The sequence below is a fragment of the Seriola lalandi genome, unplaced genomic scaffold (assembly GCF_002814215.2).
Source record: "Seriola lalandi dorsalis isolate HSWRI2012SDOR001 ecotype SW California unplaced genomic scaffold, Sedor1 jcf7180002054560, whole genome shotgun sequence".
In the NCBI taxonomy this organism is placed as follows: domain Eukaryota; kingdom Metazoa; phylum Chordata; class Actinopteri; order Carangiformes; family Carangidae; genus Seriola; species Seriola lalandi.
Genome location: NW_019525113.1, coordinates 303,588 through 325,932, shown reverse-complemented (window position 1 = coordinate 325,932; position 22,345 = coordinate 303,588). Strand labels below are relative to the sequence as shown.

At 41.1% G+C, this 22,345-nt stretch overlaps 1 long non-coding RNA gene across 2 annotated transcripts; it reads left to right on the top strand.

Annotated features, from left to right (window-relative positions):
• Nucleotides 1-2,137: 2,137 nt before the first annotated feature.
• Nucleotides 2,138-8,626, top strand: LOC147818571 (uncharacterized). 2 transcript variants are annotated; one of them, XR_015437844.1, is made up of 5 exons: nucleotides 2,138-2,456; nucleotides 2,905-2,986; nucleotides 5,659-5,711; nucleotides 5,886-5,938; nucleotides 8,260-8,626. It is a non-coding gene; the product is annotated as an uncharacterized LOC147818571 (long non-coding RNA). The 2 variants fall into 2 exon arrangements; XR_015437843.1 differs by having other exon boundaries at nucleotides 2,905-3,213.
• Nucleotides 8,627-22,345: the final 13,719 nt, after the last annotated feature.

Genomic DNA, 22,345 nt, shown 5'->3' with positions numbered 1-22,345 from the left:
ACAAACAGTGAACAGACAATGTTACCTTTACAAAAAACTCCAACAGATACTGTAGAGTAACAAAAGCCTGAGACCACTTTCCCCCTCCGGAGGAAGTGGTCTCAGGCTTTAAACCTCTAAATAGTTTAATGGTGTGGTTTGTGTCACGTCGTGCTGGTAGCACTAGGGTGCGCTGTTTGATCGCTTCATTCAGATTCTTTCCATACTCATTTATGTTAAGTGATCTTTTAATTGATCAATCTCGTATTAAAGATCAATCACGATGCTTTTCTTTTATACAACTTCAGCCTCTATGGGAGTTTTTTTTTTTTCATCCCAACTCATCTCAGGGAGTAAAGATTCTGTGTTTTCTTAGTTTGCTGGAATCTGGAATAATCAATTCATGCTCAGACTGGCGTGCTGTGCCTGTGCTGTTTTTAAAATTCACTCTCAGTCTTCATGACTGTTTTAAAATAAACTTATGAATAAATACATTTAATACTGAAGTCAGCATTACATACAGCAGACTGGAAGTTTGCAGCAGCAGTAGATGACAAACATTTAATTTCCACTGTGTGGAGTGATTGAAACTACTAATTAGTGGAGAGATGGTTGTTATGGCAACTGTCCAAGGAAGCGTGTTTACTAGTTGCAGCATGTTTATAAAAACGCTGTGGAGCAATTATTATGTACATGTCATTATCTCCTAACTCCTTTTAAAGCAATGATTCTCAATAAATGATTTTGATTCAGGCAAACCTGTTTCAACCTGTTCTTTGTTCTTCATGTGCTTTCTGATACACACACTATATATTCACGGCTTTTATTTATATGACACAATGGACTCTATCCAACTCTTTTATTGATTTCCTGCCAACAAGCTTCTGGTTCAGGTACCATCATTGTATGATGTTCAAGAGACAAGAGGTTTGCTTCACCTCATACTCTCCTCACTGGTCCAGAACATACTGTTCTTAAATAATCTTCTTGTGTGATCAGCATGAATAAAAGAACTTACAGTGATATTTGTAGGCATTTTGCATCTCCTGCTCTGGAGCAGGTTTTCTTCACAGCCCTCTCTGTATTTGTCTGCATCCATCCTTCCCTCAGTTCTGACCGGTCTCTCTGCCCCTGCCAATGAAAAGCATACCCCAAAATATGAGTCTGCCACCACCATGCTTCACCACAGGGATGGTATTAGCCAGGTGGAGCAGGGCCCGGTGTCCGCCAGGCATAGGAGTTCAGCCCAAAAGGTTTGTTGCCTCATCAGAACAGAAAACCTTCCTTGGCAAACTCAAAGCAGCTGTCATGTGCCTTTTACTCAAAATGGTTTCTGTCAAGCATCTCCACCACACAGGCCTGATGACAGAGTACTGCTGAGATGGCTGATGGTCTCACCTCTGCAGAGGATTTCTGAAGCTCTGTTACAGTGACTGTTTGGTTCTTGTTGACTTACTCAGTTTGGACAAACAGGCAACTCTAGGAAGAGACCCAGGGATTTGAAGCTTCTTCCATATCTCAATAATCGAGACGTCTCTGCTGCTGCAAACACTGAAAGCTTCGCAGATGGCTTGCTCTGATCTGTGCCTCAACAGGTTTATAATAGCTGTCTATGGAGAGTTCCTTAGACTTCATGACGTGGCTTTTGTCCTGACATGCAGTGTGAATTGTGGGACTTTAAAGCAAAACAGGAAGCAGCTGACCACATTGTGGAGAACCACAGCAAAGGGTCTGGATACATCTCTAACTGAGAGAGTTCTGAATTTGTAAAAAAAACCTACTTATTTTCATATTGTCATTATGGGTTACTGAGAGTAGACTGATGGGCAATAACACAATAAAGTACCAGAAGTGATGACCTCTGAACACTGTATGTAGGAAGGGTGAGGAACCTTTTAAACGTGTTCCCACTTGGATAAATAACTGAAATCCAAGTGGATTGAAATAAACCTACAAAATGAAATGAAATGAAAAAATGAAGAGCCGCTGTAGTGTCACTGTTATTATAAAAGCAGTAAGGGGGCAGCTGTAGTGTCCTCTGGCCTCCTGCTGTGACGTTGTCTCTTCTGTGGAGCTGTCAGGTTGTTCCCAGACACAGTACAATAGACCAGCTGGGCTTTTTCTGTCTCCATACATTCCCATAAGCCTCCATCTGCGCACAGCGGCGCGGAGGAGGAGCGTTATCGGGACCGGGACCGGTCATCAGGGCGGACATGGCGGCGGCGCACAGCCCAGGATAGACACTGCTGAAGTGGAACTGAGGAGGCTGTTTGTCAGCCTGTGAACTGCTGAACGATTTGATAAAACACTGTTTGATGCCACCTGCAATCATGGACGAGCAACTTTTGTTTTTGCGTGTTCCTGCGCGGAGATGCTGCTGGTGTTTCGGTGCGCCAAGACTGACACTTTCTGTGGGTGAGGCTGCAAAGTTTCCAGGCGGAGCTCCAAACCAGAGCGACCACTTCAGAGGAATGAAGGTATGAGAATATAGGACCATATCGATCAAATCAGAGGTGGATTGAGATGGGTTTTTGTTTTCCTAGTAAGATCCTTTGTTTGAAACGCGTCTTTTTCACGTTTTTCTCCAACTTCCCATCAAGTTTGTTTATTGTGGATAAACGCACCAACAAGTCTTTACCATATAGGGCTGTAACCTGCAGCTGACCTTGACTACATTCAACTCTATAGGCTATAATTAGACATACAGCATAGTTCCTAATGAGTGAGATATGACGGTGTCTGCGCATGTTCATCAAAGTTTTACAGTTCCCTCAGTTAATGGTAACCCTCCACACGCCTCGTACAGTCCTCCTGATTTTAGAAAGAGGAGAAAACACAAAGTATTCTGTCATAATAATGTGTTACAGTCGGTTACTGTCACAGTTGAACTGCTCATCTCTCAAACTGCTGTCTCTGCGGTTTCAGCGGCTCCGCCCGGATTAAAGCCGCGCTCACGTCCTCCTTGTCCCGCTCCTCCGCTCACTCCCGCCGGCCTGGTGGCTTCAAGGTACAACATGTTCACACACATGCTGCAACTCTCTGCTCCAAGCCCGCTCTCTGTGCTCACTCCACTCGCGCATCCAAGAAGGCTTACAAGGTTTTAAAAGAAGTGGGGAGAGTTTAGATCAACCAGGGAAAAGAAAGTTAAATCTCCAGCAGTCAATGAATCAATTCAGTGACCTCCTTACTTGTAAAAGTAGCCTACAATAATCCATCATCCTCATTTCAAGAGAGGTGAGTGACTTCACACTTCTTTGTTTTCTAATGACAGATAATTGATTTATATTTTTTTTACCCTTTCAAGAAATATTGCAATTTAACTCTGTGTGTTATTAATGGGGATTTTGAATAGCCGAGATAATCACTGTAGTATTTAGCCATGTGGTAACTATTGATTGTATATAATTTATCATGCTGTGTTTGTATTTTCCATTTTATGTAAATTGGTTTGCTGAGCCATTTTGCATTCAGTCAGCCAATCAATAAAGATAAGATAAACATTTTATCTTTCATGGATTTTCTATTTTAAATACGTAAAGTCTTACAAGTGAGTATGCTTTTATTTCTGACTAAAAGCACCTCAGTGATGACAAGTGATTACAACATCCACAGTTAGTAGCAAGAACCTGTGAGGACACATGAAGGCAGCACGAAGGAGACGCCTTCAATAACCAGCACCTGTGCTGTACAGAAAAACAACAGGGCCGCAACTTCTCACAATGGTGACTGGTTATTTTTGTTCCTGACTTAATGTACAAACTCCTCCTATTCTGCGCGTGTCACGTTGCAGTGGCAGTTTTCTAACACTTGTCTGCAGCATTGGTGCAGGTTTGAACCGACAGACTCACACAGTGTTCTGGCTCTCTGCTTGTCTCACTTCACATCTCTCTCAGAGGCTCCCCTGGGATCCCAGAGAAAATTACAATCCAGTACAACTCAGGCTGAAAATCTGAGCTCAGTTGAATTATACATCTTATACAAATTTCACCAGAGAAGAAAAATAAATCAGCAGACGAGCCTGCGGTGTTGCTCTCCTCTCACTGCAGCACAAATGGATCATAAACACATGGAAATAAACAAGGCCAGTGTTATAGTTTCATCTTGGTGCTTGTACATTATTCTCCTAAATCTACTGTCTTTAACTAATTATATTTCTTATCTGAATCACAGTCCAGACCAGAGGATTCGAACAAAAGCTCCAGCTGTGGTCCACTGGTTCTGATTGTTTACGGGTGTGTCTAAATGTGAGAATCAAACACACCCAGTCTCTGCTGACTGCAGACCGGTCTGAGACGTGAGACGTGAGAGACTGAGACGTGCTGTTTCATAAATACTCCTACTGACGCAGAGCGAGCTGTGTGGTGTTTTTACACCAATACAAAGAATCCATCAATGTTTCTTTAAATTTACGAGACCCTTGCTCTTACTCTCTCTTTCTCCATCGTTCATAAATTCTCAGTTTTCAGCATTTTTCAGCCATGGATATTATATACAATATTATCTTATATTTATACAGTATATGGCTTCAAAATGTTATTCCTCACAAATGTAGCTAAAGCAGGACAAACAAATGCACCCTGAGGTATCTCCTGCATGTCACTTCCCAGTGTGTAAACTATTCAGTGTCATCGGGGGCCATGGAGGCAGAGCAGCGGGGCCCAATCCAGGAGGTTATTTCTGTCTCCCTGTAAACCATGCAGCCCCCACCCATCCAGTGACCCATGAAAAGTGTGTGTGTGTGTGTGTGTGTGTGTGCGTGCGTGTGTGTGTGTGTGTGTGTGTGTGTGTGTGTGTGTGTGTGTGTGTGTGTGTGTGTGTGTGTGTGTGTGTGTGTGGACCTGGCAGTATTTGATAGATGGTGTTCCAGTACACTGTGAGTGTTCAGGTGTACAGCCTTACCACTGACTTGGTTATGTGACCTTACAAACACCAGTTATGTGTGTCATGTTAGTTGGTCACGGTGGCCATTTAAAACGGTCATTGTCAGGGTTTATATGTGCAAACACACTGGCCTCCTGGACACACACACAAGATTGAAATTTGCAGGACAAATGGTAAAAAGTGTTTTGCCAGAAATTAAAAATGGCAGGAAATGTGTTTCAGTAGAAATGGGCTTGGGCAAAACATTTGTTTTGAATCAAGGAGTCAAGGAAAAACAGGATTTTTGCTCCAATACTTATCTGTATGAGAAAGAAAATAAAGCTGTTTATACAGTAAATGGCCACATGGTGTTGGCTCCATATTCAAAGCTAATGACTTGTTTTAACCTCTTACATAACCTAATATTAGATGATAATAAAGTAAAAACAATAACTATGCAAAAAATATAACACTACTATAATAGTAACACTACTAAACACTGCTAATAATAATAAGTCACATTCAACATGCAAATATAAATACAGGAATGATTTCTGTTTGTTGGATGTTCAAATTTGATTTGAAGAGCAGTGAACACTGTTTATTCACATCTGCTCTTATCACTGCAGCATCCAGCTGCACCACACAGCTAATGCTGTAATTTGAAAGAGCTGCCAAGGGACGAATTCAGTGTGTGTGCATGTGCGTGTGTGTGTGTGTGTGTGCATGCTGCCTTGAGGACCTACCAGTAAAATGGAGATCCCCTGATGAAATTAGTCAGCAATGTTGTGACAGATTATATCTTTACTCTCCATGCAGATGTTTCAGCTGCAGAGATGTGCAGGAAGGACCAAAGAACCAGCCTGTAGCAGGTACTGTGTGTTTACGTGTGTGTGTTTACGTGTGTGTGTGTGTGTGTGTGTGCATGTGCGTGTGTGTGTGTGTGTGTGTGCATGCTGCCTTGAGGACCTACCAGTAAAATGGAGATCCCCTGATGAAATTAGTCAGCAATGTTGTGACAGATTATATCTTTACTCTCCATGCAGATGTTTCAGCTGCAGAGATGTGCAGGAAGGACCAAAGAACCAGCCTGTAGCAGGTACTGTGTGTTTACGTGTGTGTGTGTTTACGTGTGTGTGTGTGTGTGTGTGTGTGTGTGTGTGTGTGTGTGTGTGTATGTTTGTGTGTGTGTGTGTTTCAGTCCTAATTACTTAATTATACCATAATTTACTATTTTCCTAATCGTTTTTCCTATTTAATCCTGTGTGTGGAAAAAAGTAGAATCTGCACATTAAAGGTCCCATACAGTATAAAGGTAGATGTCCATGTGTTGTTTGCTTATAAAGCAGGTTTAGGTTCTATATTGATATTGTGAAAGCATCAAAGCGCTGAGTCCACAGAGAAATGCACACAGCCTGTATTCTAAAACCAGCTGTCAGGACCTCTGTACCTTTGTGATGTCACAACAAAGCAGTCACCAAGCCCAGCCCACCTGGACCCACCATCCAACCTTGCAGGATTTGGTTTCTGAGTGTTTACCTAATAGCTGTTGTTACTAGAGCTCCAGAGAGAAGCTTTAGGGAGGAGATGTAAAACTACATTGAGATGGTTTTTGTTACATAAAACCATAAAAATATCTTCTTATGAATATTAAAACTTCAAATAAAACATCTGAAAAGTATAAAATATGATACCTTTAAACATTTATACATCAAATTTGAACTGATATCATTTTGAGTTGGTCTGTTTGTCCTCAGATGAAAATCTTTTCTGTTCATGACGTTGATCTGCACAGTGATAAAAAGAATAGACAAAAAAAATAGTTAGAAAAACAAAGTACGTAGAGATGCAATCAGTGAACAAGCAAACAACAAGCAATTTATTGAAATCTCACACAACAATCAAGATCGATGGAGACGAAGAATGTGTTGGATAATGGATGCACATGACAAAAGAGGCAGGGTGTAAAACAGCAGCAGCAGAGCAGTAAGAGAACTGACAAATGAAATGAGAAAATCTAAATATTGTGAGGCAGGGAAATTCCCACAGGAGGCTTCAAGTAGTATTTTTCTTTTGCCAGGATTGTTTTCTTTTGTTGTTTTCTTTATTACATAAAAGGCAAGTAACATATGAAAAACAGAATGGCCTCTAATATTTAATTGAAATAATTAATATTATAGATCCAGGATAAACATGACAAAAACATAGCAGATAAGAAAACATATAATACTGCCATTTAGCACAGTGCGGTCTACAGTGTGATTTAGCAGCAGAATGTCACTGAGCTAATTGCACTTTAATTACCACAGCGTCCTCTCAGTGGACACGTGTGGTGACGAGGGTGCGAACATTAAAGGGTGGAAACCCGTCCCTTGACACGGCTGGTTCTGATCATACCTGCCTGATGTTTGGGGGGAGGTGGGGAACCACTACATGCTCAGAACAGGCTGGATGAACAGTGGGTGACATGTTGCCACCTAATGAGGCAGTTATATGTTTTATCATGTTTAACTATATTAACAAGAAGCGTTTGGATTGCCAGGTTGTGATGAAACCCTGTAGGTGATGTCTTTAATCGACGGCTCATTATAAAATGAGAAACCCGTGGCATTTTATTAATAGCTTATTAGTGTAACTGGTTAATTAGAAAGTGAGTCCTTAATTCAGGGCTACGGGTTTCTCATTTTATGAATCATCAGTTTAAATGGTAGTATATTATTAATCAGTGTTCTTCCGCTATAGTCCATCAATTTATCTTTAACTAATAGATGCATATAACAACAAAACATAAAAACATAAATACAGGCGTGCAGGTGTAAATGTTTGATCTTAGTGTTTGACTTTGGTCTGGATGCTCAGTGGTCTGTTATTGCAGAAAGAATGAAGAGAAATAGAAGTTCATGTAAAGGAGGATACACACTAGCCTGCTTATGGCTCATCACTAGTCTACAAAGCATGAAAAGTGTATTTTAAATGAAGAAAGCCATAAGTTATTTAATTCACGTATAAATGATTCATGACGTTTGCCTTCTAGATGGATGCTACTGTGATGTTTTGCTCTGAAGGTGAGTGTGAACTATGCAAAAAAGATGAAAACTACAGTCGTAACAGTGAAAGTAACAGATTCAAAGAAAACCAGTGTGTGATTTGTTGATGAACTGACCTGATGCGAACAGGGAGAGAATATGGGAGAGGCCAGGCTGAGGGTTCTGCTGTTCTCTTGTTACACATCACCTGTTACTTTAGGCCTGTAAGACTGTACCTGTACTTATGAGTGTGAGCGATGTCTGTCTTTCTGTCTATATCTGTAACGTGTCCGGGTTCACCTTCATGGAAACCACTGTGATACTGTGTGTACGTTGTAGTACTGATATTAACTGAAGGACTCTCGCTCTCTCTCTCTCTCTCTCTCTCCGTTAGGCACGGTCAGCGTCGAACAAACACAGCAGCCAAGAGAAGAACTGTATCATTACAACCGCACACACCTGAAAAATGGATTTAATGTGTGTCGCAATGTGCAGAGGAAGATTTGTTCATGCTGTATGTCAAAGACACAGCAGGTGCCATCATGTTTATTTTATGGGTTTCTATTTTGATCATTTAATATTTTAATGATAAATTGGATGATATGTAAACAGGCAATCCAGGATATATGACAAATGTTAAAGGATATTGCATTATTTTTATACAGGCTGGGCCTTGTTGTTGTTGGTATTTACTGCACAAGTAATAAATTGTAACAGTGGTTGGCCTCTGTGGTGGAAGAAATAAAACTTCCTGTTTCTTAGCTCTCAGTCTCTTTTCTCATCCGCCCGTGTCACTGAATGTAATCAAGCAATTTAGATCATTTCTCACTTCTCTCCTGTGTGATTAAGCTAAATACATGGATCTTAAGGGCCAACACCAACCTGTTTCATCAGGTGGGATTCATTCATGGTCTTTAATAGAAGATATTTTTCTGAAGCACCAAAGGGGATTGCCAAAACTTATTTCCAAGATGAGGCTCTCTAAATACGCCTCTTCAAAAATCTCTTCCGCATGGTGATGCTGGCAACACAAAGTGCTGTTCTTGTTTAAGATATTAGCAGTAAAAATACATTTATTTGTCAAAAGTAAATTGCAAAGGATCATTTAGTGTCTCAGAGTTTCCCCTCATGGTTCCCTTATACTCGGCGTAACTGCCCTGAAACCACTGTGCTTTCTGTCGGTTTGTTTGCTTTCCCTCCCTCCGTCTTTTGGCCTTTCTGACAGCAGCGGATGGTGTCCTCATGAAAATGACAATTCATGGCTCAAAACAAATTATTCATGTGTCTGAGCGGTGGGAAAGTAGACGAGTAAAGTTTTTAAGCTTGAAGGTGTGAGCTGTGAGTGGGCATCGCGAGGAAAGAACCTGTGTGATCCTTCTGACTCACTTTCTGTTAAACCCACAGGATTCTCAGGGCTTTAGCTGTGTGTGAAGTGTGTGTGTGTGTGTGTGTGTGTGTGTGTGTGTGTGTGTGTGTGTGTGTGTGTGTGTGTGTGTGACTGGCTCCATCCTCGATGACTCAGCTCTCAACTACTCTGCACTTTGTAGGGATTAACTGAGGCATGTGGCAGACAAACATCGCTACTAATGAGAACAGAAACTACATTTATCACCCAGAGACCTGATGAAGCGTCACACTTTCTCTCTGAGATACTCTGTGGGGTGGAAATCACAGATTTGTTAAATCAGGCCAACACCCACTTATAAAAATGATCAATGGTGCAGATTTAATTCAAATTCTGGTGTGTTTGATGGAAGGTGGATATTAGAATGATTCACTGTGAAAAAATGAACCCTGACAGACATAATTTTGAAATGTTTAAGATATTTAACTAAAGTAGTTTTCAGCAAGAAAGTAGCGTAACACTCGAGTGTGTATGTCTGTTTAAAACGTTTGTCCAGAGTGAAAGCTTGACAGCTATTGAACTGAATGGGATGACAGTCAGTATATATGGTCCTCAGAGGATGAATCCTAACAAATCTGGTCAGGTGTTGACTTTTCATCCAGCACCACCAACAGGTCAAAACACCTCTAAAAACCACTCAATGCCAATGACTAATTAATCCTAAACTATTACAGGTGTCAGGTGCCCCTGCCCAAGTAGCCCTGGGAATGATGTCCTTATATGGGACACTCACAAGTTACATCCATTGTCACCATGCAGGAATCCATAGGTGTCATTTACAGTGGGGACACTGGAGAGACTGAGGAGATTTCCTCACCACTTATTTTGTCCCCATCACTTTTTAAAAGGATAATTTAAAAAAAAATGCTCTAAAGAATAGCTTGCGCCAAGAAATGTTAACTAACAAGTGAGAACATTTTGAGAAAGATTTATTTGCACAATAAGAAAACATACAATGCAATGTAAATATAGTAAAAACAAATGCACAGTTAATAAAAAAACAAACAACAGAAACCTGGCTTACTAATGTGCATGTGCCAATCAGTAACTTCTTTCTTCAGTTTCTCCTTGTCCAAGTTTCCCATTCGTTCTCTGTGAACATGACAAACAGCCATAACAGCATAAGATTTCACATCATAGTTAAAAGGTTTAAATATCACATTTAAACCTAATGCTCAGAATGAGTCATGATTGGTTAAAGCAGCTATTTGTCAGTTTTGCTATTGCTACATAGCTAGCATAAGCATTAACAACCGTTTTACCAGTCTTGTTAAGAGCTTCAGCCACTGTTGTGTTTACAAGACAAGAGGTTATAATACGTACGGCAGAGTGGAGGCTACAGTGACTTGATATGGGAAAGGGACGAGACAGTTGACTGGTTAGCATGTTAACATCATGTAACCGGTAGGTTGTCCTCCCTGCCACTGGGGGTTGCTGTGTAATCCCAGCTCCTTCCTGTTCCACACCTGCAGCAAGTCCTCTAATTTGCAGCACATAAACACAGGTGGTAGCACTAACAATTCAGATCTTCTTGCTGCTGTCCCTGGTTTGGTGCCATTCCATTCGGTGGAACCAACAAACAGTGTCTGTTCCCCCAGGTTTGCCACATCATATGCATTGATTGGATAATATACAGCCAAGGTAATTGTATTTATCAATTGTAAGTTTCTGTAAATGTACTGAAGACAAGAATAACCTGTGTTTTGTCTCAGCAGGTGATTGCCACTGCTGCCTCTGAAGAGATGAAGAGGGCTCAGGCGGAGGAGCGACTCTTCTCCCTCTGATTAGACAGAGGAAAGGACCGTGGTGGAAGCAGGAGACAGGGCTGAGGGTGGAGTCGGAGGTAATGACTTGTCCAAGAAACAGCGTTGGACTAACAGACTCCACAGATGAGGAGCCATTACAGACAAACCAAGACTTCCTGTTTGTCGCAAGAATTACATCATCACCACAAATCTCACAGGTCAGATCGACTCATCTGTTGTGACAAGAGATGGTTCCATGGAAGTACACAAAGGTCCTGTCATTCTTGGCAAAGAAGCAGAACTCATCAGAAATTTTGATTTGTTGATATGTAGGCCTCAGTGGATGACTCATTATGGCACCAACTATTTCCCATGCTCCACCCTTTGATGTCTTTGGACAGACTGAGTAATGTGTAAAGTAAATCTAACATAATAAGTTATGAGGACAACATATAAACAAATCTGGGGAAATCAAATACTGATGCAATAACAAATACTATATAACGTATTGTCACAACTGTTCACATTGCTAATATCCTATCAAAACTATTATGGCTTATATATTTTTAGAACAAAACTACAAACATCATATACATCTTCCAGTCACATCAATCTCTCTACAAAAGTGTTAATTTGCAGTTAGATCAGGTTCCTATGAATCACTTCTACTAACAAGGATCTAACGCCTTCTCACTACTTGCATCTGATTGGTTGGTGGGGCCACCCATTTCACTCATTATCGCCTGATTTCAAGCAACACAGACTTTTCTACCCCAAAGCTAATGGTTATATATTAAACTTTAAATTTTAATTTTAATGACAACTCAACAAAATCCAGCAGGATCGTTTAAATAGAGCATTTTCTTGTTTTAACAACTTTTCCAGTATTTGAAAACTGGATTACGTCAATGTACAAAAAATATAAAAAATACAACTTTAAAAAAAGTGTAAGTAATTATGGAAGATGTTACACAGACTCCTCTGGTTGCAGGATAACTGATCATATTCGATATTTCTTATTGTCAACAAATCCCATGAAAGCCTGGTATATCTTATTCCCCCTGAGCCATAGAGCGCCATTGTTTCCAAAAACTATGACAAACACATCAGTGTGCCTCACTGTTGCCCTGGGTGACATGTTCCTTCATTAGCATGACATGACACACACTGTCCAGCTGCCTGCTCACTTGAACACCAAATATGTATTAATTCGCCCAACAAAATAGTCCCCAAGATATTATTTCTCCCTGTTTGAATAATGTTTGCTAAAAAAAACAGTGTCGATAATTTTTCGGAAATGATTGAGTAAAGCTTTACGTCTTATAGGAAACTCTGAGCTAAAGACTGAGACAAGGACAAGTACTGGAGCACAGATGAATTGTTGGTTTTTGTCTTTTCATGTCATGTGTTGAAAATAAGAAAAACACAAATTAATGCCAGCCTCAACCTTTAAATTAATTTTCTGATCACTCAGTGATAAACTGCCACAAGCAGAGGATGTGTTGCTCCATTTGAGGTGCAGTTGTGTCTGACTGGTATCCAGTTTCCAGCCCCTCTAAGCCCAGTAACAAGGCCCTGCTGGGCCACAGCTAAAGCCTCCAGCACCACAAACAATGGAGCAGGGCTTTATAGAGGGTCAGAGCAAACTGCTGACTGTCCACTAGTGCTAATACACCCCTATTCTGTCCTGTCTCATTGCTGTCGCCTCTCCCTCACACACACACACAAACACCCAGTGTCCATCTCGCAGTCTGGTCTACAGACGAAAAAGAAAGTTCAGTGGTCCATATGTTGATATGTACACACACTGATGAGACAGTCCTTCTCTACTTCTGTTTGTCTGCCTCTCTTTCTTTCAATGCATCCACCCCTCCTCCCACAGCTCTGCATCCCTCATTCTCCCACCATCCATCAATTCATCCATCCATCCATCCCTCCCTCCCAGCCCTGGGACCCTCCACCCTCTCTCTCTCTCTTGCTTTCTTTCTATTTGTGGTCCACACACTGACAGTGTAGCTTGGTCTCCCGTGGGCCCAAACAGTCAAACCGATCCCCGGATCGCCTCCGACACCCACCTGCCTCCCCCGGCTCTGCCGCCCAGCTCTCCCATCCCCACAGCTCGTGTGTGGGCTCCTCCATCTGTGTGTTTCCTGTATCGGCTTTCTGCTGCGGACCATGTGTGAGTGTCTGCGTGGAATATTCAGAGTCACCTGGACACCCTCTTCCAATGCAGGTCAGGATGAATAACTGTCTTACTCTACTGTATGTGTGGAGCAACACAACCTCCCTAAAAGTAATGTTTTTGTACAAAAACATGAGGCATAAAGTAAATATTTCTTGGATTATATGGTAAAAACATTCCCATTTTCTCCTAATTGTCACGTAGAAAGATTATCTACTGTTGTGTCTGAGTTTTGGGAGCTGCTTTGGTTCAGATCAGGGTTAGATTTAAGTTAGGGGTAAAGGTTAGGCAGATAATTCATGGTTTAGTTCCGAGGTTAATAAATAACTCTGTAAAAGGTAAAAAAAAAGTCTGATATGAGTTGGTGTCCGCACCCATCACCCACCATGATCGGCAGCATACAGAAATGTAATATATGACATATATGTCCCTATATCAAGAGTGATGTTGACATTTATGTAATCTATAAGGGGTGATATTATTATCACATATATACATCCTCTGGATATATGAAGATATAAGTTTAGAACATATATGAAATACCTATAATAAAATATGTATATGAATATATTAAAAATATCTAAATGATGAATTTTTATATGGTATAACATGTGGAAACCATATATGTTGATGATATATAATTAGTTTACATATGCAAGTTTAATTGAAATAACATACGTCTTTCTTATTAATTTCTCATTGATTTCTTCCCATTCTGGGAAAGTGATCTGAGACTTTGGGAACCTACTGTATATAATATCAACTTATAGCCTATTGACAGGCTTTGGGATGGACTTATATACATATAACACGTCTATAATATAAGCATACATTAACATACATATTTGTATGGGCTAGACATATATGTCAGTATATGAAATTGTTCCAAGTTTTATATATAATTTTTACATGTATATTTTTTGTTTTATGTGTACACATATTTCATATATGGAATTTCAATATATGTAGATATATTACATTTGTGTATGGGGTTCTTTTAACTATTTCAGCCTCAAAATACTGCTTTTATTTCTTTCGTTACCACTCATGGCTCCTTCATGTGGTATGTTTGTGGTGGGAATATCCACTGAATTAACTTTTGATGAGCACATTTGTTTGGATGTCTTTGGCTGGTGCTGATGCTGAGGAAGCAGGTGGAGACTTAGTGACATGAGGAGGGACACTTCAGATGTGACCTAATGCTCGACTTCTGGTAAACGATATACTCTATAGACGCTTAAGTAAATGTTGCTCTTTTGATACAATTAGTTAGTGGTTACCAAAATATTGTAATGCCACTTGAATACCACAATATTTTGGGTGTATTTCAAGTTTCGATAATCCAGTGACTGAAGCTCAATCTACAGTCTGTCCTGTAGAGTCACACAGAACACAGACAGTACTACGTATTGTATGAAAGAGGAACAGATTCAGTATCCTCCTATGTCTCCCTTTTTTTTTTTAACTATATTTTTGGGGGCTTTTTATGCCTTTATGATAGCACAGTAGAGAGAGACAGGAAATGGGGAGGCAGAATGACATGCAGTAAAGGGCCGTCTGATGTGGGATTGGAACCGGGGCCGACAGCAGCGAGGACTGTAGCCTCTACATACGGGGCGTCTGCTCAACCCACTGCCCCACTCGACGCCCCAACCCTGTCTCCCTTTTTAAGATAAATAACAAATATGTTTTGTTGGAAACATAATTTTGATCATCTTATATCAATGTAATGAGGAGATGTTTTTAATTTATGTATTTGGAAAAGGCCCAAATATGTATGTCACTTGTTGACAGACGTTGTTTGTCTCTGATCCTGCGGTACAACATCCACCTTTTTTTTCTTTTGGTTATGTTCAGTCACTCGCAGCACTTGGTTAAGGTTAGGGAAAGATTCTGGCCTGGTTTGACAGAGTTTACAACGACGTCAGACGCAACATGGTTATATACATTTAACAAAAACCCCGATCTTTACCCAACCTTAGCCAAGGTGCTTTTATTGCCTAAACCACAGACTGGACTCTGGATACAAACCCCCGGTCTCTGGTGTGATAGTCATGAGCGACTACCATTCACCCCCAGACTTCTTCCTGGCAACTGCCCTTCCATTAATGAACATAACACTTTATTCGTTCAAAAAACGCAGTGTATCTAAATATAATTTCTGTTCATGCGTTCCGACGCTGACTGATATTTTTTGGTTGGTAGGATCAGATGGTCATTTAGTCACGTTTGTCGTCCTAGTCCTCTGAATGTTCAGGGCTTGCTGTTACTGTGGCTGATGCTTCATCACATCTCAATCTGCCCTGCAGCTTCATGTGACTCCTCATGATGATAAATGTCAAGTGTGATGAGGTGGTCACATCAAAATCTGATGAGGTCGCTCAAGTCTAACTGAAAGGTTTGGTAACTTGTTGGCTATTAGCAGCTATGCTAAGTAGTGGAGCCACTTGCAAATATGAATCCTGCTTCATGTAATTGTCTTTCATGACTGCAACTCACACTGCACTCTTCTTACACCCGAACAATGTTGTATAAAACTGAGTAAGTTCACACTAGGACAAGTAAGAGACGCCTCCACATTGATTTTCTCTCAACATGTCGAAGCAGCATTTCATTTAATTAGCTGCGAAAAGTCAGTCCTCACACCATCGTGAACTCGATACTACTGATCATCAGATTTTTGATAGAAATGGAGAATGATGCATCTCAGTACTGCATTTCCAAAATGAGACGTAAAGCTTTGTCTTCTATGTCTTGTTAATTAAAATATTTTTCTCAAAGATACTTTATAGTAAATATATTTGAGCAGGACATTTACACATTGAACACACCAAGTTGCAATAAAAAGTACTTGATTTTTACACAATAAACATTATATAAACAGTCACAACAAATATAAACAGCTGAACTGAGTCAATATGGAATTTACCATTAGTGGCAAACTGGTCACATACACGTCCACTGGACACATAGCAACATGAGCATCATTAGAGTTATGTTCTGGTTTATTTCATGAATATAAGTCTCACTGTTCTTTTAGCTGCGGTGTCTTCCGAGAAAAATTTCTGGCATTTTGGGATTTGCTAACTTTGTCTGCTTTTTGATATTTAAACGTACGCTCAGCTTGTCCGAGGTAAAAGAGGCTAAAAGCTGCAGTTTGTTCATACTTTTCAGTGACGTCACCAGTACAGGCTACTAACTGCCAAGCAGCAACCTCCAGGGCTGAAAAAATGAAGCCAACACAAACTGCAGTTCCTCTAATAGCCACTTGGGGCTGGCTCCAAAAGCGAGTAAATCCCTATAGACTCCCGTGGTAAAATGTCCAACTTTACAGCAGAAATAAACGTGTTTACAGCCTGGTACAACAATCTGTTCTGCTCTTTATAGCTAATGTCCTCCTTCATTACAACTGTACCGGCGATGAATTCTTATATAACTCACCGGTTTAAATTTTATTAAGGCTTAGAGTTATGCATAATTGATGGTGTTTTCCCGGATAACTGATGTTTAATGGGGAAATTATCATTCTTTGTTACCTATAAATCACCTCCACTCAACTGGACAATTTTATTCCAGACTATTCCAGACACTTAGAGCTTATTTCAACAAACAAGAAAAATCTATAATGTTCTAAAATGTTCTTTGTTACAGCCCCACTACATTACTATTTTATTATCATACAGTATATTCATACAGTATACACCGTAACAGTATATACAGTATAAACTGTTTGGAAAACTAAACTCCTCACATTCATCTCTATTAATAGGCCTACCCAGAGGTCAGGTCAGTACACAGAGGTCACTCAGCTGCAGGTCAAGGCAAAGCCGAGGCAGGAAGTGAGCATTGTGTCGCTGAAAACAGTTTTTAGTTACTGTTTCGTTGCCTGCGAGTTGATGAGTGTGTGTGTGTGTGTGTGTGTGTGTGTGTGTCTTTATTTTAAAAAGGGAACAAGGCAGTGTTTCATGACTCAATCCACATGAATAGCAAGCATATCTTAAGCTGCCATAACAGTCATATGTTAATACATTTTAAAATCTTTTTCTTAAGTATGCACGTGTCCTTTTTTTCACCTACTTGCTTGTATATAACAGTCGTATGTTTATGTTTATTTATCTTTGCTTGGTTCCATGTCCATGGTTACCTCCCTGGACATTGTTATTGGTACTGTGAGGACGTTGAGAGTCACTAGAAGCTTTGTATACGGAAATATACTTCGCCAATAAAGCTGATTGTGATTCAGCAAGTTAAAAATTAAACCTCACAAGCTCTATTTGTGGTCTAACCCCCTATAATGCTGGTTCAACTGCATCAACAGGAGAAAGTGTAAAGTGTCCTGTTCTACAACCAGAAACAAGTGTTTCTGTGGTCACAGTGGGCATAAATTGATGATAATAACCTCTGGAGAACTGGTAGCTATCCTCCCCGTCTCAGACCAGACATGTTTTTCACCATAACACACGCACACACACACACACACACACACACACACACACACACACACACACACACACACACACACACAGACTGCTCCAGTTTCCTGGCCCATTTAAGCGCTGACGAGGGCATAGCTGTGGTCTGGTGGGACCCTGTGCCCGATGCCAACCGAGCTGCTCATCCTCCCTCAACCCACCTCATCCATCAATACCCCCCAGCCCCACCCTCTACAACCCACCCCTCCTTAGTTCTCCTTTTACTCTCCCCTCATCTGTCTCTACTGACCACCCTCACCCCCTAAACATTAACAAATCCCTGTGTGTCTGCCCAGATTACAGTAATCACATAAATCAGGTGAAAAGCTTCTATCTTAGAAAAGACGCCTTGATTTTAGCTTGATAGTTTTACTTTTTGGTTTTCATGATAGACAATTTAATCCTTCAATCCAGGTGAAAATACTAAAAACCCCCAGTGATGTGCACACCGATCATATACCCTCCATCCCTCCCCCGTCTGGCCCAGCCTCTGTTTCAGGGTCCCAGGCCTCCCTCATGTCTAAATCCTGGCTTTGTGTGGGAGCGGGAATGCAACAATGACCATGTTAGCTGACACAGTGCTGGCTGCCTGGATCTGCGCTGACAGCATCTCTCTCCTACCTCCCCACCTCTGCCCGGCTCCCTGGCATGGGACACATTCATCACTCATCTGTAGAGCTGTGGGCTGGATGGTGCTGCATGGGGTCTATCTGGGGTTTTTGGGTGGGGTTGCAGGTGACAGTGGTCTGCATTTGAATGTAGTTTAATTAACACCCTATGTACTTGTGCAGGTGTTCACTTACTTTAGCTGATCAGACCTCTGCTCAGGTTGTAGTTTGGTGAAGATATGATGATGTGAATAATGAAAAGACACCAAACTTCATGAACTAATGAGAGTGACAAAGTTGTCCAGCTCGAACACGTGCAACAAACTGAACAGGAGTGAATGTCAGTCAAGCAGTGTGTCTGGACCCACAGTCCAGAGAAGAGCTATCAGCCAAAACAAGTGGGTGTGCAGGGGCTGCAGTCTTCAAACATGCAACAGGAATTTGATTACATGACCTGAAAGGTAGAAACAGTCAAAACAGGTCCCATATTTTACACTTTTCCTGGTGTTTTATTTGAATTCTCAATGTAGAGTGTCTGTTTGTGAATACAGGCTGTGTGCATTTCTCTGTGGACTGAGGCTTTGATACTTTCACAGTATTAATATAGAACCTAGACCTGCTTTATAATCAAACTACACATGGACATCCACCTTTATACAATATGGGACCTTTAAACAAAATGATTCAAAAGTTGCACCTTTTCACATCAGGGAGGTGCAAACCAGCTAGCGTTTGTCATTTCTACTTTAATTTAATTTAATTTTTTTGAGTGCATAGACACTTCTTAGGACTGTGTGGGTGTAATTCATGTACAGTACATCTCTCTCATTTTCCCGTTGCACCTGTCTGGGCTGCACAACTGGCACCTTTATCATGTTGATTATGATCATTATTGTCCATTAATGCAGCTGCTTGCTCGTCAGGCTGAACTGTACTTTGAGCGGAGATGAACATCTTTGGAGAGTTTAACTATAGTTAGTAATAGTCATCATAAATATGTAACAGACATTTTTTGCTGTCGTTGAAAATCCTTCAAGGGTGGAATCTGCAGGCAGCCCAGCTTGATGCAGTTGTGTTTGGGATTTACTTTACAGTGTCAGTTAAACTCCTTTTATCCATCTGAATTATTTCCACTGGAGTGAACGCCTCTCCTCTTCACTTCAGTGAATGAGAGGTTGTGCCAGTTTTGCTTTGTTCACATCAGTGCTACCTTGAATGTTTTCCTTAGGCGGCAGGTGCTGAATATGAGCCAGGATACAGTGCACTGTATGTGGGTTGAACCCCCTCATGTTGTCCAGCAGCCACCCTACTGAGGTGTCCTTGAGACTGATGCTGAATCTCAATCAGCTCACTCTGTGACCTCTGACCTCATTGTAGAGGAAAAGAGAATTTAGCCACAGGGATCAACAAATTAATATTAGTAATATAAGTAGTGAGTAATAATAATAGTACAGTTTGTAGGAATTAGAGAGGATCTTGGCTGGCACGTCTAAACCTTCTCATATTTACCTCGGCTCTGCAGCCAGCTGGTTTACTACAAATCATCTGTAAATATCAGGAGGGAAACAAACAGAGACACACACACACACTGAGATACAGAAATGCAGACAGGCAAAAAAACACACGCCCACACACACACACACACACACACACACACACATACACACACACACACACAAACACACACACACTTATCATTCAGCTGCTCCCCTGAAAGGAAGAGTCACACTTTCACTAAAATGAGATCCAAGACCTGCTGTTCCTATTTTCAGCCATTTGGGATAAAAATAACTTCCCAAAAACATCACTTGTTGGAAAGGTTCATCCAGGCATTTAAAGACTGTCTGGATTTCAGCCTGTTTTCAGGGTTTATTTTGGCTTCTCAGTTTGACGTTAGCTCGCTCGGCTTAGGGACACAGAGATATGAACTATACTATATAAACTATAACAGTTGTGGACAGAAAACCCATGTATCTAACATCACCCATCATGCACCAGCTCATTTTTTATCACCATGGACGTAACATTTCTGGAAACCGTCCCACTGGTCGATTTGCATATTAAGTCACCAGGACTTAACAGCAGATTGATCACTCTGGCACTTCATGCAAAGTCAGCACTCAAGAGGCGGATAGTAGATGAGGAGGAGAATTATCCAAAGTAGAAAGACTGAGCTCTGAGCTTTTGTTTTACAGCCTGTAATCGATGCTATACAAATGATATATAATTAGCTCAATATTGCTAATGTAGCCAGGTTTATTTGTTGAACAGTTTCATTACTGAGCTATATCACTTAAAATTCATTAATTCATTCATTTTCCTGGTAACTGTGCTGATCTCTTGTGCCGAAGTAGAAACTTGGCCTCAGATCATTTGAGATCAATGTACCACTAAGTTTAAAAGCTCCAACAAGTTTTTAGCTTTCAGATAACACGGTCACCTACGAGCGCAGCTGTATTTTGATGTTTGAACTTGAACTTCTGCTTTTAACACTGATACTGATGGATTTCATAAACTGAGTGTGACACGTTGCAAGAATGCTGCAGGAATCTCAGAGAAACAGTCAGTGGCCTCAGTCAGTAGACTCACAACTCAGACAGACAGTCTACTATGTCACAAACTTTGTTATCTTCTTCTCCTCCCTCCTTTATCATATTCGTGCAGCCCCGCCCCTTGCTGCCCTAATATGGGGCATCTCTCTGCCCTCTGGCCAATCAGGCGGCTGGATGCGTCCCTTCTAGAGATGCCATGGGCCCGGGCCAGGTCTGAGGTTTCAGTGAGGGGAGCAAGAGGCTGGCTGGTGGCAAGGGGCAAAGGCTTCAGAGAGAAAGAAAGGGGAAGAGATTAAAAACACCAACAACAAAATCAAGTGCAGGAGAGCAGCTGAAGACTGACAGGAAGTGAATGTTAGAGAGAGGGAGTCATAAAAGCCAGGAGAGAGAGGCTGAGATTGAAACTCTGCTGCTGCAGGTGGAGGTCCGTCACCTCTGAACCACTGGAAGAGACACGCTGAGGCTGAGAATTAAGGTAGGCTGGATGGATGTGGTTTAATAAAGTCTATGTGCTGATGACTCAGTGCAGTCTGCTGATACCTGAGGGCTTTCTGCTGTTGCTTTTGGAAAATCTGCTGCAAGAGGTTTATGGTTTATATAGCTGGTTAGTGCAGAGTAGAAAGCAGTTGTTAGAGTGGGAGCTGACACCTCACTGTCTGGAGTGGCAGCAGTATACTGTATGTGTCAGCACCCGTGCCTTTGTTGCTCTGTGTTTGTATAATTTTGTTTTAAATCAGCCTGAAACTTCTTTTATTTTCTGAAATACTGCATCGCTTTAACATTTGGCAGCTCGGGAACTGCTGAGAGCTGTGCAGAATAGTTTATGTGGCAGCTTGCAGACTCCACATTGCTGACTTTGGAAAGCATAACAATAGCACGCTGTTTAAATGCAAAGACAGTTTTAGTAAGACAGCTGCCGCTTCTGTTTATTCCAACATGCCAGTTGCTGGTTACACACTATTACACTATTATGAGCAGTTGAGTGTTCAGAGGTTTATGTTAACTATTTGCAGCTTGGCATGTTACTATGAATCCAAGTTTATGACAGTGTTTTGTAATGAGACCTGGGTCAAACAACACTTAATTTATTTCACTTTATTATTTGTAACATTTATTTAAACCTTCAGGAGTATCATATGGGTGGGGCCTTCAACACTGGACAACGCCATTGGTACCACAGCAGTTAGAGGAGTGTCTTTATATATGTTAAAAATAATTCTTAATCTAATTTTAATCCACATTAATTGAGTTTGGAGCAACACTGTGAGTAGTTTTACACAACTAACATGTAACAACTTTTTTTTCTGTAAAAACCCAGCTTGCCCCAGGTCTGGTTGTAATGATATGACTTGATGCTGCTGAGGAGAGCTGTCGGAGCTGCTGGTGGTAGTACGCAGTCATTTCAAATAGCCCCTGTCTTAATGTTACACACCAGCGACAGCTGCAGTGTGACGGTCATAGGATCTGTTTGCCCCCCAGTTCCTGCTCCTCCGCAGGGCTCGCCCACCAGCCTGGT